This window comes from Armigeres subalbatus, chromosome 1, assembly GCF_024139115.2.
Source record: "Armigeres subalbatus isolate Guangzhou_Male chromosome 1, GZ_Asu_2, whole genome shotgun sequence".
Classification (NCBI taxonomy): domain Eukaryota; kingdom Metazoa; phylum Arthropoda; class Insecta; order Diptera; family Culicidae; genus Armigeres; species Armigeres subalbatus.
The window spans coordinates 64,757,503-64,772,114 of NC_085139.1; positions in this window are offsets into that span (position 1 = coordinate 64,757,503).

The following is a 14,612-nucleotide window of genomic DNA, read 5'->3' on the forward strand; positions in this document are numbered from 1 at the left end:
AAAGTTCCTGGAGGTATTACCGGAGAATTTCTTGGAAAAACTCCTGGAAGAACTCCCGGAGGAACTCCCACAAGCACTTCCGGAAGAATTCCCACATGGAAGTCCTGAAATAATTCTTAGAGAAGTTCCTAAAGGAATTTCCGAAAAAATATCTGAAGGAATTCCCAGAAAAATACTAGGAGAAATTAATGCAGAAATTCCCAGATGAAATCCTGAAAGTATTCCCAGATGAATTGCTGAAGAAAATCCCTGCGGATTGTTCCGAAGAAATTTCTGGAAGAACTCTTGGCAGATATCCGAGGAAATTCCGAGTGAAATCCGGAAGGAATTCTAGTACACTTCCGCGGAAAATCTCCCGGAGAAATTCCTGAAGGAATTCCTGGAGAAGTACCTGAAGAAACTCCCGAAAAAATACCTGTAAGAATTTCTGGGGAAATACTTGGACGAATTCCAGGAGAAATTCATGAAGATATTTCTAGAGGATTTCTTGAATGGTATTCTGAAGTAATTGCGAAAAGAATTCCAGATTGGAATGCTAGATGATTTCGCTATTGAATGTTTGGAGGTATTCCCGGAAAATTTCCTGGAAGTAATCCCGGAGGAATTAAAAGAAGAGTTCCGAGAGGAATGCCCGGAGAAGTTCCTAGAAGAATTTCCGAAGGAATTTCTTATAGATTTACAAGTGAAATTATGGAGCTAAATCGGAGGATTTCCGTCATACATTTTTGAAGAAACTTCTGGTAGAATTTTGGGAAGAAATTCCGTATGTATTCTTGACGGAACTCTCGAATGCATGCCTGAAGGAAATGCCGGATTCTTCCTGAAGAAAGAATAGCTGAAGAAATATCTAGAAGTAAATCTTGTAGAGAAGAAAAGAAATCTTCAAGGAATTTCCTCGTGAATTTCCTGAAAAAAATTAGTGGGGGGTTTCTAGATAAGGAGTGTTGTAATATGTAGCGACCCCTCGTAAGACACTCATTGAAGTAGTCTCTCCCCCCGTCAACACTCCGCCTCTCACGATGCACGGCGTCAGCACAGCCTTCAGTACGAAGTGTAAAGGATCACCGACACACTCTCTACGGTTACGTTCTAATAAAGTATACGTTTTAACAGTTCAAACCATGTCTCGTTAATTATTAAAACATGGTGTCAGAAGTCGGCGCGAGTTTCGAATAATTTAATTCCGGCGTCATTAGTGTATATCGCGGAAAAATCGATCGAAAAAATCGCGGAACCGAAGTACTGTGATGGAACTTCCGTAAGAGAGTGGAGACCACTAGAGACTGGAGTGAAAAGAGGAAAAAGTGAGTGAGGATTCGGAAAAAGGAGGAAAAGATTGAATTAGTTTTTTTTATGAAATACGTGAAATTAAATAAATTGGATTATTATATCGAAGGAATATATGGAAATAGATTATAAAAGTAGAAGAAATACCACAGTTGGAGGCTCCGGCGAGATGATTCGTTAAAAGACGGATCGACTGCAATATGAGGCGAACTGAATTAAGTGATTGACAGTTATTTGGAGTTTGAGACAAAAAACTCGAAAAAAAAGCAGATGATTTAGTTGAAAGTATGCTACAAAGATAATTGAGTACTGAAAACGGTTAAAAAGTGTAAAAGGACTACATGTGCGATCATAGACGTAACCTGGAAATATACCAGTTTAGTTAAAAGATGTGAAGCGACATTCGGAGTTAGCAGTGACAGCGGTAACTGTCAATGTGACATGGAACAATAAAAAAAAAAAAAGACGGAAGCAAAACAAATATAGAACATTGACAAGCACAACGATTGGAATATTGAGCAGCAAATTTTACTTATCCAAGGCTAATGTGAAAGCCAGAAAAGGTTAGTAGCGTTCCTTAGTTTATAAACGTCGTCGTTGGATCTACCTGGTCTGTGGTTTACAGGGAACCTTGGATCAGCAAAATGTTCCCGAATCCCAACTTTAACATTAGCGGCATACCCCCGTGGGCGTATGGCAACATGCAAGAAAACCTGCCGATGAACGATCGAAATTCCACACCGCGGGAACCCATACTGCCGCCTCCCTTCGTACCTCAAGGTATGGAACCAGCAGTTTTACGGCCACCAATGCCAGCACGATCCGATAGCCGGAACCTATTAGCGGGAACTTCGTCGCAGGGAAATGAGGACCAGTCCACCAATGCACATCAACATTTAAGTGGTTACACGAACGCTAGGGCGCGTCAGCAGGGAACACAACCTGCAGTAACGGAGGTTCAAACAAACGAATCCAATGAGGAACACGATCAACAGCGACGAGACATCGATGGCGACATAGATGGAGACAATGTGAATGAAGGCGGAGAAGAGGAGAATGGGCGTACAGCGATACAAACGGACCCGGCCGTGTTACAATCCATTCAACAATTAACAACAGCCGTACAATCCTTGGGCCGGCGCTTGTCGGATATTCAAAGTGTTCAGTTCAATGGATTGGTGATGTCAGGAGGAGTTCCGGGAATGGCGACGCCGGGTTTGACACCGGGAAACGTAGCGACTGGGAGAATGCCAACCACCAACAATAGCTCGGCCTGGCCCGGAAACACCGGGGTTCCGATGGGAACAGTGCCCGGCTGGAACAGTGGATTTGGCTACGGATCAGTGGGAATGTCGATTCCAGTGAATGGCAGAGGTATTACTGTTAATAGTCTACTGAAACCAAGGTTTAACGGAAACTTCGATGACTGCCACCCAGTGGAATTCTTACAGGAACTTCACGTCTATTGTGATAATCTTGTACTACAAGCGGCTGAACGACTACAAATGGCATTGTCATGCCTAGAAGGAGAAGCAAGAACATGGGCTAGAGGGTTCGGATACCTCTTAGCTGACTACGGAAAATTCCAACAATACTTCAGAGAACAATATTGGGGACAACGTGCTCAACGACTCGTAGAGCCGCTTTTGTGCTCTCAAGCGAGTAGCGGGATATTTTGAAATCAATCCCACAAGCAAAATTATTTTGCAGTTACTTGACTGTCAAACATTTCCCGCTCTTCGAATTTCTCTTTCCATGCTGCATGAAGGCGCACAAATGCGCGAGACTCTACATGACTTTACGATAGTTTACATACATTCCTGCTCCAATCAGCTTCTGAATCTCGTGAAATCTCGTAACGAGTGCATTTTAGTTGCATTCCTACTAATTTTCTACTCGAAATGTAATGTGCATACATTTGTTAAAAAGAATGCAAAACTCAAACTAAGTTTATTTTTTCCCCAAATAATAACAATACTTCTCAATATAAGATCTAAAACGAACATAACCACAATCTTCAATGTTTGGCTCCGGCACAATAGAAAATTTTGGCTTCACTTTGACAACCAAATCGATTCTATCCGCACCACCCAGGGTCATACGATTTTCGACTTGGTTTGAGGATGACGGAATACTTTTTAACATTGGTCACCAAAGCACGATATCTTGACCAGGCCCCTCCGGAACGGGATCTAGTAATACAGTTGAGTAGACACTTCCCTCGCAACGTGTCCTACTTGCTACATACGTGCGTGGATATTGCTAGTGCCTATTCACTGTTGCAAACAGAGGATCAATATAATGGAGGTAGAAATAGCGGACCGTATCGTTCTTCGCAGAATTCTTGGCGCAACCGACCAGAGGAACAAACGAACGCAACACGTAACAACAATGCAGCTTACAATAACGGTCGACAGAATACCAGGGAAATTCGTACAGCAGTAGTGGATGTTGAAGAAGAAGTGGGTCACGGTAATGCAGCAAACTTCCGTACAGCGGCAAGCGTTTTTGTGGGATCGAAGGAACTACTGGAGGACGATGATCAAGACGACGCGAATGAAGAAATTCCTTATCGGCCATCGCCGAAGATTGGAGTTCGTTTTGGAGAAGTTTCCGTACTGGGCCTGATTGATACGGGCAGTGAAATCAACTGTATATCACAGCACCTCTTTGACCGCCTGGTCGCAGCAAAGGTAGAAATGGAAGAATTTCCTGTCACAAACACATTGGTTCGAGGAGCTATGGGAAAGAAAAGCAGCAAAATATCATCGCAAATTTTTGTCACAGGTCAAATACAAAAGCTATTCTTTGACCTTATTTTGGTGATCGTCAAGGACCTTTATTGTGACCTCATTCTTGGAGAAATGTTTTTGCACGATACAGGAGCCCAAATTTGTCACCAGTCTAAAGATATTTTGCTACGTTCCGAGAATGATGAGGTCTTAGTGACATTTTCTGAACGGGAGCAAAGGCTGAACAATGAGTCTCTGGTTAGTCAGTTGAAGACGATCGAGGAACAGGATAAGAATGGTGTGAATTACGCAAACTTGACCGAATCAGAGAGGAAGGATCTGAGGACACTACTCGAGGAATTCCAAGACGTTTTCTCGGATACCCCGGGGTGTACAGCACTATACGAACATGAGATCTTTTTAACGGATGAGACTCCTTTCAACGTGAAACAGTATCCGATACCATACTGTTATATGGAACAAGTAGCAGCGCAAATTCGACAGATGGAGAATTGGGGCATTATTTCTCGAGCTCCGACATCGTATGTAAATCCTCTGGTGGTTACACCGAAGAAAAATGGCGAGGTGCGGACCTGCCTGGACGCCCGAAGGCTCAATAAAGTCCTGGTTAAGGATAATGAAAAGCCACCGGAAGTGCAACGGATTCTGCAAAAGTTTGAAGGGGCCAAAATTTTCTCAACAATCGACCTTACGGCGTCGTATTGGCAAATTCCCATTAAAAAAGAGCACCGCAAATATACCGGATTCATGTTTGATTCTCGTACTTACGTGTATAACGTGCTACCCTTTGGACTCTGTACATCGGCTGCCAGTTTCAACAGAGCGATGGACATAGTACTGGGAACTGAGGTTCTCGAATTCATTGAAAAATATTTGGACGACGTAATGATCAGCTCAACAACTTTTCAAGAACATTTGCAACATTTGGAAAAGGTCCTGACGAGGATAAGAAGAGCCAATATGACTATTAGCGCCAGTAAGTCAATTTTCGCGCAATCGGAAGTTGATTTTCTTGGACATGTTGTAGGGCAAGATGGAGTTTCAGTAGATCCAAAAAAAGTTTCAGCGATTACCAACTTTCCAAGGCCCAAGTCTGAAAAGGACTTAAAAAGTTTTCTGGGTGTAGTCAGTTATGTGTCTCGTTTTGTTCCCAATTTTGCAGCTACTGCAAAGCCACTATATGACCTGTTGAAGAAAGGTGTCAGCTGGAAATGGGAAGAGGAGCAAACTTGTGCTTTGATCGAGTAAAGATACTTTTTCTGGAACACACAATCTTGAAGTACCCTATTTCCGGGAAACAGTTCAATTTGCAAACCGACAGTTCATACGCCGGGGTAGGGGCTGTCCTTTTCCAACATGGTGAGAGCAATCAAGTTCGAGTAGTCAGCTACGCCTGCCGCATCCTAAAACCTGCAGAGATCAACTATACAGCCACGGAATTGGAAGCACTGGCCATAATCTGGGCCGTCACGAAGTGGCGCCAGTATTTATTGGGAAAACGCTTCACGATCATTACCGATCATCGGGCTTTAATCTTCTTGAAGAAGTGTCGTTTGCTCAACGCTAGGCTCACAAGGTGGATTTTGTTTCTTCAACAGTTTGATTTCGAAATCGTGCATTGCAAAGGCAGCGAGAATACGTGGGCTGATGTGCTTTCCCGACATCCGGAAGGTCAATTGGAATCGGGAGACAGAAGTACACTTTTACCCTGGCCAGACTTACCCCGGAAGAACAACAACTAAGATCAGTGTTAAAACAACTGGAAAAGGCACAAAGGAGGATCCTCTGCTGCAAGAGTTCAGCGAGATGGTGGAAGGAGACCTGCGAGATAGACCCATGTGTACCTATCGTCGAGAAAACGGACTTCTATTAGTGAAACATGGGAATGTTTGGAGACTGCTTATACCAGCAGCGTCTACGGAAGGAATTCTAAGATATTTTCATGATCATCTGGGACATTTTGGAGTTAACAAAACGTATAGTCGAATGAAAAAGTCCGTGTTTTGGAAAGGAATGAGGAAACAGACCAAGGAATATGTTCGTCATTGCCGGATTTGCCAATTGTCCAAACCAGCTAATAACACTTTAGCTGGAACTACAAGAAGTATTCTTCCCTCTGAAGTTAATGAATTGTTGTCTATCGATCTGTTCGGACCGCTTCCACCCGGTGTAGCAGGAGTACGGCATGTACTAGTGGTTATCGACGTGTTTTCGAAGTTCGTCACCTTGTATGCGATCAAAGCACCAACAGCCAAGGTTTTGTGTCGTCGGATGGAAAAACACTTCAACGTTTACGGAACCCCTTCGGCGGTGTTATGCGATCAAGGCAGTCAATTTACATCCAGTTATTGGGTTCAAACTATGGAGAAGCTGAGCATACGGTTAATTCACACCTCTGTAAGACATCCACAAGCAAATCCGGTAGAACGAACAATGCGAGAACTCTCCAGACTCTGTCGTACATATTTTCAGCATAATCATAAAGCATGGTCAACAATGCTCACGAAATTTGCCAACTGGATTAACGGAGCCGAACATGAATCAACGGGATATGCTCCAATTGAAATTCAACTAGGAAAAACACCAAATGATGCGGTTCAAGATTTCCTACGCATATCACCAAACGACAAAATACAGGTCGATTTGGATCAGATACGTGTTCATTTGACGCTGGCTGCCAAGAAACGAAATAGGAATACCCCGCCACAGACAACCTTCTTCAAGCCTGGGGATTATGTGTTAGTAAAAGCTAACCCTTCATCGTCCACAATAGATGCAGTAACCAAAAAGTTTTTCTTCGTCTATGAGGGGCCGTTTGTTGTCTCTAAAGTCCTACGTCCTGATGTATTTGTATTGGAGAATCCTTCAACTGGAAAGGAACGGGGATTTTTCCATATCAGCTTACTGAAACCATTTCGTGGTTAATTGAAGGAATACCATGAGCAATCGCATCGACTCATGCCCGTCGCTGTGTTTGCTGGGGGGGACCGTTGTGATGGAACTTCCGTAAGAGAGTGGAGACCACTAGAGACTGGAGTGAAAAGAGGAAAAAGTGAGTGAGGATTCGGAAAAAGGAGGAAAAGATTGAATTAGTTTTTTTTATGAAATACGTGGAATTAAATAAATTGGATTATTATATCGAAGAAATATTTGGAAATAAATTATAAAAGTGTAAAAAACACAACAGTACGGCCTCACGGTGGCCATTTTGTTTTTTATTCAATGAGAAAAAAAATTGACTCGTCCTCATCGACATGGATTCCATTCAATTTAAAATGTTTCTGGATCACCAAGTTAACATGTTTAACCAATTGATGCAGTCAGTGAATGCAACGGCAACATCTGTTGCAACAGCAACTACAGCATCATTACAAGCGCAGCTTCGTCAAGTGGAGCAGCGCTCATGCGCAACAAGCGTCCCTGTTCCACAGCCGTCGCCACTGGCACTGGATGGCGACATGGAGGAGAATTTTGATTTCTTCGTCAAGAGCTGGAAAGACTACGTCATGGCGACAGGTATGGAGGATTGGCCTCCCGCGGACAACGCTAAGAAAGTCAGCTTTCTGCGGGCTATTATTGGAGAGCCTGCTAGGAAAAAGTATCGCAACTTCGAACTCACTCCTGCGGAAGCTGCTGACACGCAATCGGCTCTACGAGCGATAAAGGCCAAAGTTGTAGCAAAACGTAATATAATTATCGACAGATTGGATTTTTTTTCGGCGGTTCAAGCACCCCGAGAGAATGTTGATGACTTTTGTTCTCGTCTAAAGGGTTTGGCAAAAGTTGCTAGACTCGGAAACCTTGAATCGGAACTAATGGCGTACAAGTTGGTCACTGCCAACAGGTGGCAGCACTTGCGAACGAAGATGCTAACAATATCCGATATAACCTTGGATAAAGCAGTAGACCTATGTCGTGCAGAAGAGATAACAGAGAAAAGGTCACACGAGTTGACGTATGTCACCCCGGAGGCAGAGGTCAACAAAATTGCAAAATGAAAAGCTCGTTCGAAGCATTTCAATTCACCAAGATGCAAATTCTGTGGAGATGCCCGACCGACGGTCCCGGAGCATCCGAGAAGTAAAGGAGGAATGCAGCTCGGAAGACGAAGCCTCCGAAAATGGAGAGTCATCAGAAAAAAGTGAACAGGAATACCACATAAGCAGAATATTCGACAATTCAGTCGACGGTGGTGGCGTTGTTGCAGAGTTGGACATCAAGTTTGCGAGATCGTGGAAGTCAGTTCTTTGCGACCTTGATACAGGAGCCAATGTCAGTTTGATTGGCCTCGACCATCTAAAAAAACTCACAGAAGACCGCAACCCATCCTTGCAACCATCGACTCTGCGATTACAAAGCTTCGGGGGCAACCCGATTAAAGTTCTAGGTGAAGTAAAAGTGAAGTGTCGTCGGTTGAACCGCAAATACAAGTTAATTTTGCAAGTCGTCGATGTCGAACACCGTCCGTTGCTTTCAGCAAGGGCGTCACGTGAATTGGGTTTTGTCAAGTTTTGCGAAGCAGTGAAATTTAACGCATCAGAACCTAAGCCGTCAATCGACAAGCTGATGAGAGTATACCGAGTACAAGCGCAACAGATCATAGACGAGTATAAGGACCTTTTCGAAGGCTATGGGAAGTTTCCGGCATCGGCTCCTGAAATTTTTCAATTGAAGTTGCAGCAAGTGATTCAGGACTTGGAAGGTGTTGAATGCATTGCAGATGACCTACTCATATTTGGAATAGGCGATACTTTGGAAGCAGCGTTAAAGAATCACAATCATAATTTGCAGCTACTCTTTCGTCGGTTAAAAGAAAACAACGTCAAGCTAAATCGATCGAAATTAAACGTCTGTCAGACGTCGGTAAAATTTTATGGCCATGTTTTGACCACCCAGGGACTTCGACCGGACGAGACGAAACTGTTGGCCATCAAGAACTACCCAACTCCAAGCGACAGGAAGGAGGTTCATAGATTCGTCGGGATGGTTAACTACCTCAGCAAGTTCATACGGAATCTCAGCATCAACCTCACTAATCTTCGTAAGCTGATTTTAGAAACGGTTCCATGGCAGTGGACTCCAGTGTGTAACCAGTGGTGTGTTGATCTGTCCAAGATTGTTGAGATTTTCGTGGTTTTTGTATTCGGTTTTTTATTGTATATGCCTTGAAAGTTATTGATCCATTGAAACTTGACCCAATCAACACCCACTGTGCCGACATCAGCAGCATAGGATAGTTCCGCTACTCAACACCAGGTGTACGCAAGGACATGGGAGGCCATGGTGGGTGGTGTAATGGGGACAGCAATAGGGCGAAAATGTGATGAGGGAAAAAGGTAACGGTTAAGCCCAAGGCCAAGCCTTTTCGCGCGAACGACCACCATCGCTAAATGGCAATTAGCTTGCAACTTTTGCTAGAGAAAGACGTGAGTCGATTAGCTATCCGGAAAATTGAAACCAAGAAGTTAAAGTCGAAGATCTGTGAAAAAGTGAATTGCGCGACATAGGAGGAAATATCCAGGTATGGTTTAAACCTGACCATCGATCGTCCCTCATCACTAACCGCCATAAATAACCCCAACACCCCCTCCAATAGGACCCCTTTTTTTTGGCTAGACCTTAGTGCACCCACATCAGTCTACGCGAACTCGGCCGTGGAGTGTTCTTGGAGCCATTAACCAAGCAGCGGTGGACCGCTTGCGTCCGAAGCTCGACCCTACACGCTCTGGGCCAGATTTGCCATTCTAGCACGTCCGTGGCACAACTGTCCAGACACCGCCATTTTGTGGATATCACCAACGCTGCAGGCACTCCGTGACGGGGTTCGAGGAGACAAGCCAGCATCGAAACCTCGAGGTAGTGTCCCCCCCCGAGACAGTCCAATACGGGCTACAATTGGAGCTACCCGGTAGCGACGTTAGAGGAAGCGGTTGGAGTAGCGGAACGTGAAGGGGGCCCCCACCGAAGAGTTAGAAAAGTGAGGTAGGAGGTAGATTAAGGAAGTGGGAATACGAAGGAGTAATAAAGGTACCTGTGTGTAAATTGAAGATTCCGGTTTTGGTGTTCAAGTGGAAGTTTCCTGTATTTTCTTGGCCGCGATAATCAAGCGCGTACGCCGACCCTGAGGCTATTGAATAAGGGGGGTCTCATTAGTGCTGGGCAGGGATCGCCCCATTAGTTACAAGTGGAACAGGAAGAGTTCGAACTAGTGAAGTCCCTTGTTTCCAACATCAACACGCTGTAGTATTATGACGTCACGAAGCCATTAACAGTCGAATGTGATGCAAGCTGTTTCGGTTTGGTTGTAGCAGGCTACCAAAATGGTGGCATCATCGGTTATGCATCTAGAACATTGACGGCCACTGAGAAAAACTATGCCCAAATTGAGAAAGAGCTTCTCGCAATTGTTTTTGCTTGCACAAGGTTCGATCAGTTAATTGTGGGGAACCCCAGAACCGTCATCAAAACGGATCACAAGCCACTGCTCAACGTGTTCAACAAACCACTCTTGTCAGCACCAAAACGCCTACAACATATGCTGCTGAAACTTCAACGGTATAACTTGCATCTCGAATTTGTCACGGGCAAAAACAACGTAGTTGCTGACGCGCTATCTCGGGCTCCACTCCAGAACGAAGATTTTGACTCGTACGAAAAAATGAATGTCTACGAAGTTCTACAGGAAATGTCCCAAGTAAAGCTCAGCAGTTTTCTTAACGTCTCGGATGCTAGACTCACAGAACTCGCGAAATATACGAACGGGGTTCCTCTCTACAAGCTATCATCCACTACATCCAACACGGGTGGCCAAGTACCTGACGGAGCAAAAATATATTTTGCTTATCGGCATGAGTTTGCCACTCAAGACGGACTGATATTTCGTGGTGACCGTATTCTTGTTCCTCACGCCTTGAGACGTAAACTTGTGGACAGTTGCCATGCAAGCCATAACGGCATAGAAGCTACTTTGAAACTGGCTCGATCAAATCTTTTCTGGCCGGGAATGAGCTCCCAAATAAAAGACGTCGTGAAGCAGTGCTCTGTGTGTGCCAAGTTTGCTCCGTGTCAAGCAAATCCACCGATGAGATCTCACAAAATTCCGGTGTACCCATTCCAAATGGTTTCATTGGACGTGTTTTTCGCTGAATATAGAGGATCAAAACGAAAGTTCTTGGTAACGGTGGATCATTACTCTAACACCAGAGACCGTTATTTCTATCTGCCAAGAGAACTTTGCTCGACACGGCATCCCTCAAGTGGTATTGTCAGACAACGGAACAAATTTCGTTAATCACAAGATGGCCAAGTTCGCTTCAGATTGGGGCTTCAAGCAAACTACTTCAGCGCCGCACCATCAGCAATCCAACGGCAAATCCGAAGCGGCGGTCAAAATAGCTAAGCATTTGCTAAAAAAGTCTGAGGAAAGTGGGTCGGAGTTCTGGTATGCGCTGCTTCATTGGCGCAACATTCCCAACAAAATTGGTTCAAGCCCAGTGGCTCGCTTGTTTTCCCGTTCAACCAGATGTGGGATACCGTCCAGTGCAAATCGTTTGCTTCCCAAAGTGATAGAAAATGTTCCATCTAAAATAGAAAATCAGCATCCAGTGACATCACGAACGTGGATCCCGGGAACCGTGTCAAACCGATTAAGTGAAAGATCGTACCTTGTGGATGTGGAAGGCAATCAATATCGTCGGAGCCGTGTACATTTGAAGCCGCGAGAAGAAAATGCAACACCATCGAAATTTGCTTCACCCGTTCTACCACCCTCTTCGGTGACATCAAACGGTGTCAAAAACAATCATCAAAATGACGTTTAACTAAAGACACTATATACAAAGCCGCGAAATCTGATCCCTGAGCAAATAATTCTACAGGCAACCTTGAATGCGCAACACTGCTCATATTGCATAAAGTTCTCAAATTGGTGTAAATGATTTTCCTAATTTCAAAAAAAAAAATATTAGTAATGCTTTTACCCACGCAAATCAGGTAGCAAATACAAAACAAACAAGTTGAGAGTCATTTTCTACCATTTGTAGGGGTTCATTAGGCTATATTGATCCAAAAATATTACAATAATAATTTAAACATGTAGGGGGGTCCCGTAGCGTAGTTGGCTACACGTTCGGCTTACAAGCGAATGGTCATGGGTTCGATTCCCAGCCCCTCCACCAAACCCTCGTCAGTCGCCAGATCCGCAGCCCATACGGTGGCGTTCTGGGGTATGCGCCTTACCGTCACGGCTGCCTGATGACGACTGACAACTTGTTCTTCTCGGAGGCATTCCTCCAACGTTACCCGGATAAATGGCAACCGAACAATGCAACGATCATTGGATAGACGACATGGACAAACGAACACAATGGACTCATGATGAGATGGACAGGCAACGACAACAACAATGATAATGGAAAATCTAAAAATAGATTCTGTGTGGATTCTGGCAGCAGAATGCCACAGTAGATCTCGGCACAGTAGCGGTTAAGTAACACAGAGTGCCTACCAAATAAAGAAAGGAATAAAAAAAAAAAATTTAAACATGTTTATTTGCGGAAGTTAAATTAGCCCTTACCAAATGTTATGCGTGATTTTTTGGAATGACAGGTCTTCTGCTCGATTGGAACAGCACTGACAGTAAAGACCCCCGCACATAGGATACGTTTGCGTTGCGTTTGACACATTTCCCATGGGAAAACTGTCAAACGCAACGCAAACGTATGCTATGTGCGGGGCTCTTAAATTTGGAATTCCAATTGGAACATTTCCCGTCTTTGTTTATAGTGTCTTTACGTTTAACCAGTTCAGCAGTCATCATCATCATCAAACGATTCAAGCGTAACATTTGAAGAAGTCCCAAATGAAAATGCACCAACAACGATGAGCTCAACTGAATCGGCCGGAGTCGTCTCACCATCAACAAGAAGCACACCCGATACAAGCTGCGAACGCCCTAGACGACAAACTCGTTTGCCATCACGATTCCGGGATTATCAACTTTAATTTTATTGTGGGGAGGATGTTGTAATATGTAGCGACCCCTCGTAAGACACTCATTGCAGTAGTCTCTCCCCCCTTCAACACTCCGCCTCTCACGATGCACGGCGTCAGCACAGTCTTCAGTACGAAGTGTAAAGGATCACCGACACACCACAGAGAACAGACATGGAGGCTCGAACAAAATTTCTTGCAAAACATGTGTAAACAAACACACCGAACCTCAACGCCATCGACGTCGACATTCCAACTCACAATCTCATTTTGACAACACGATGGCGCTGGTATGCTCTTGCATGCATAACGACACTAGCGCACAGTGGCATTTTTGATGACGCTAGCGCTGATTATGCACGGGATACCGGTGACATTCCAAAGTAATTTTAAAATGAACAGTAAAAAGTTATCACAACATGGCGAGTGGATCTTCAACGTCTGTTCTCTGTGGACACACTCTCTACGGTTACGTTCTAATAAAGTATACGTTTTAAAAGTTCAAACCATGTCTCGTTAATTGTTAAAACAGAGGAATTACAATTAGATGAGATGGATTTTCGAACGATTTTCAGAGGAATTTGTGGTTAACTTTCCGGAGGAATTCAGAAGTTCCCAGGGGAGCTTTCAGAAGGATTTCAAGGAGAATTTTTGAGCCCGAAATGTTTCGAGTTGTTTTGAATTTTCATATATTATGGATCCTGGATGCCCTAATAAGTTCTGGGAATCTTTTGAATTTCAACCACCTATTTCTGTATATGGTTGGATCGTAAAGTGCATATGTTTGAGGGAATTCATTTCGGTACCCGTTCTATCTTTACCAATTTAGGGGGGGGGGGCGACGGTGAAATCGGCAATACATACATCGGCTACGCCCTTGGTGAAATCGGCAATACATACCAATATTATTTATTCACCGCTTCTTCGGCCGGGTCTTATTTTATCTGCAACAGAATCCACGGACACTTTTCAACAAGAAATGGCCGTCACTTACGTCCTCGCAATAATATACCCAAACCACCGATTCCTATCTTTGAGGTCAATTCAATATGATTGCAGCACCTGTATAAAAATTATTTATTATGATGGTTATCTTACGGAACTGGGAGGTAAGTAATATTTGTTAATCAAGAATATAAACTGTTGTCTACTGTCACCTGTGCCTGTACCTATATCAATAATAATAAGTTTTCCAACTTATTAGTTTAATTTTATGTTTGTCATAACTTATCTCTTCGATATACCTTGTTTTACAAACATAAGAGTTGATTTTCACAATAAAAGTTCATTCAAGCATTTTTGAAATAAAAATCTAGGTCGGCAACCCTTGCAGATGCTGTAAGCCATGTAAATAGTTTGGAATACGGACCAGGATAATTTAGACGTTGTTCGAAATAAACCTATATCAAACTATAGCAAATCGCGTTGGTTTTTAAAATATGATTATATTTATAGTGATAATGCTTTATGTGTTGTGAAGTGAATTTTGAAAGGATTCATTTGTTTTAGCTTGAAATTGAGTTCAAAACAACGGCGTGAAATGAGATGAATCTGCTAGTAGCAATCGAGCAGTGCATCAAA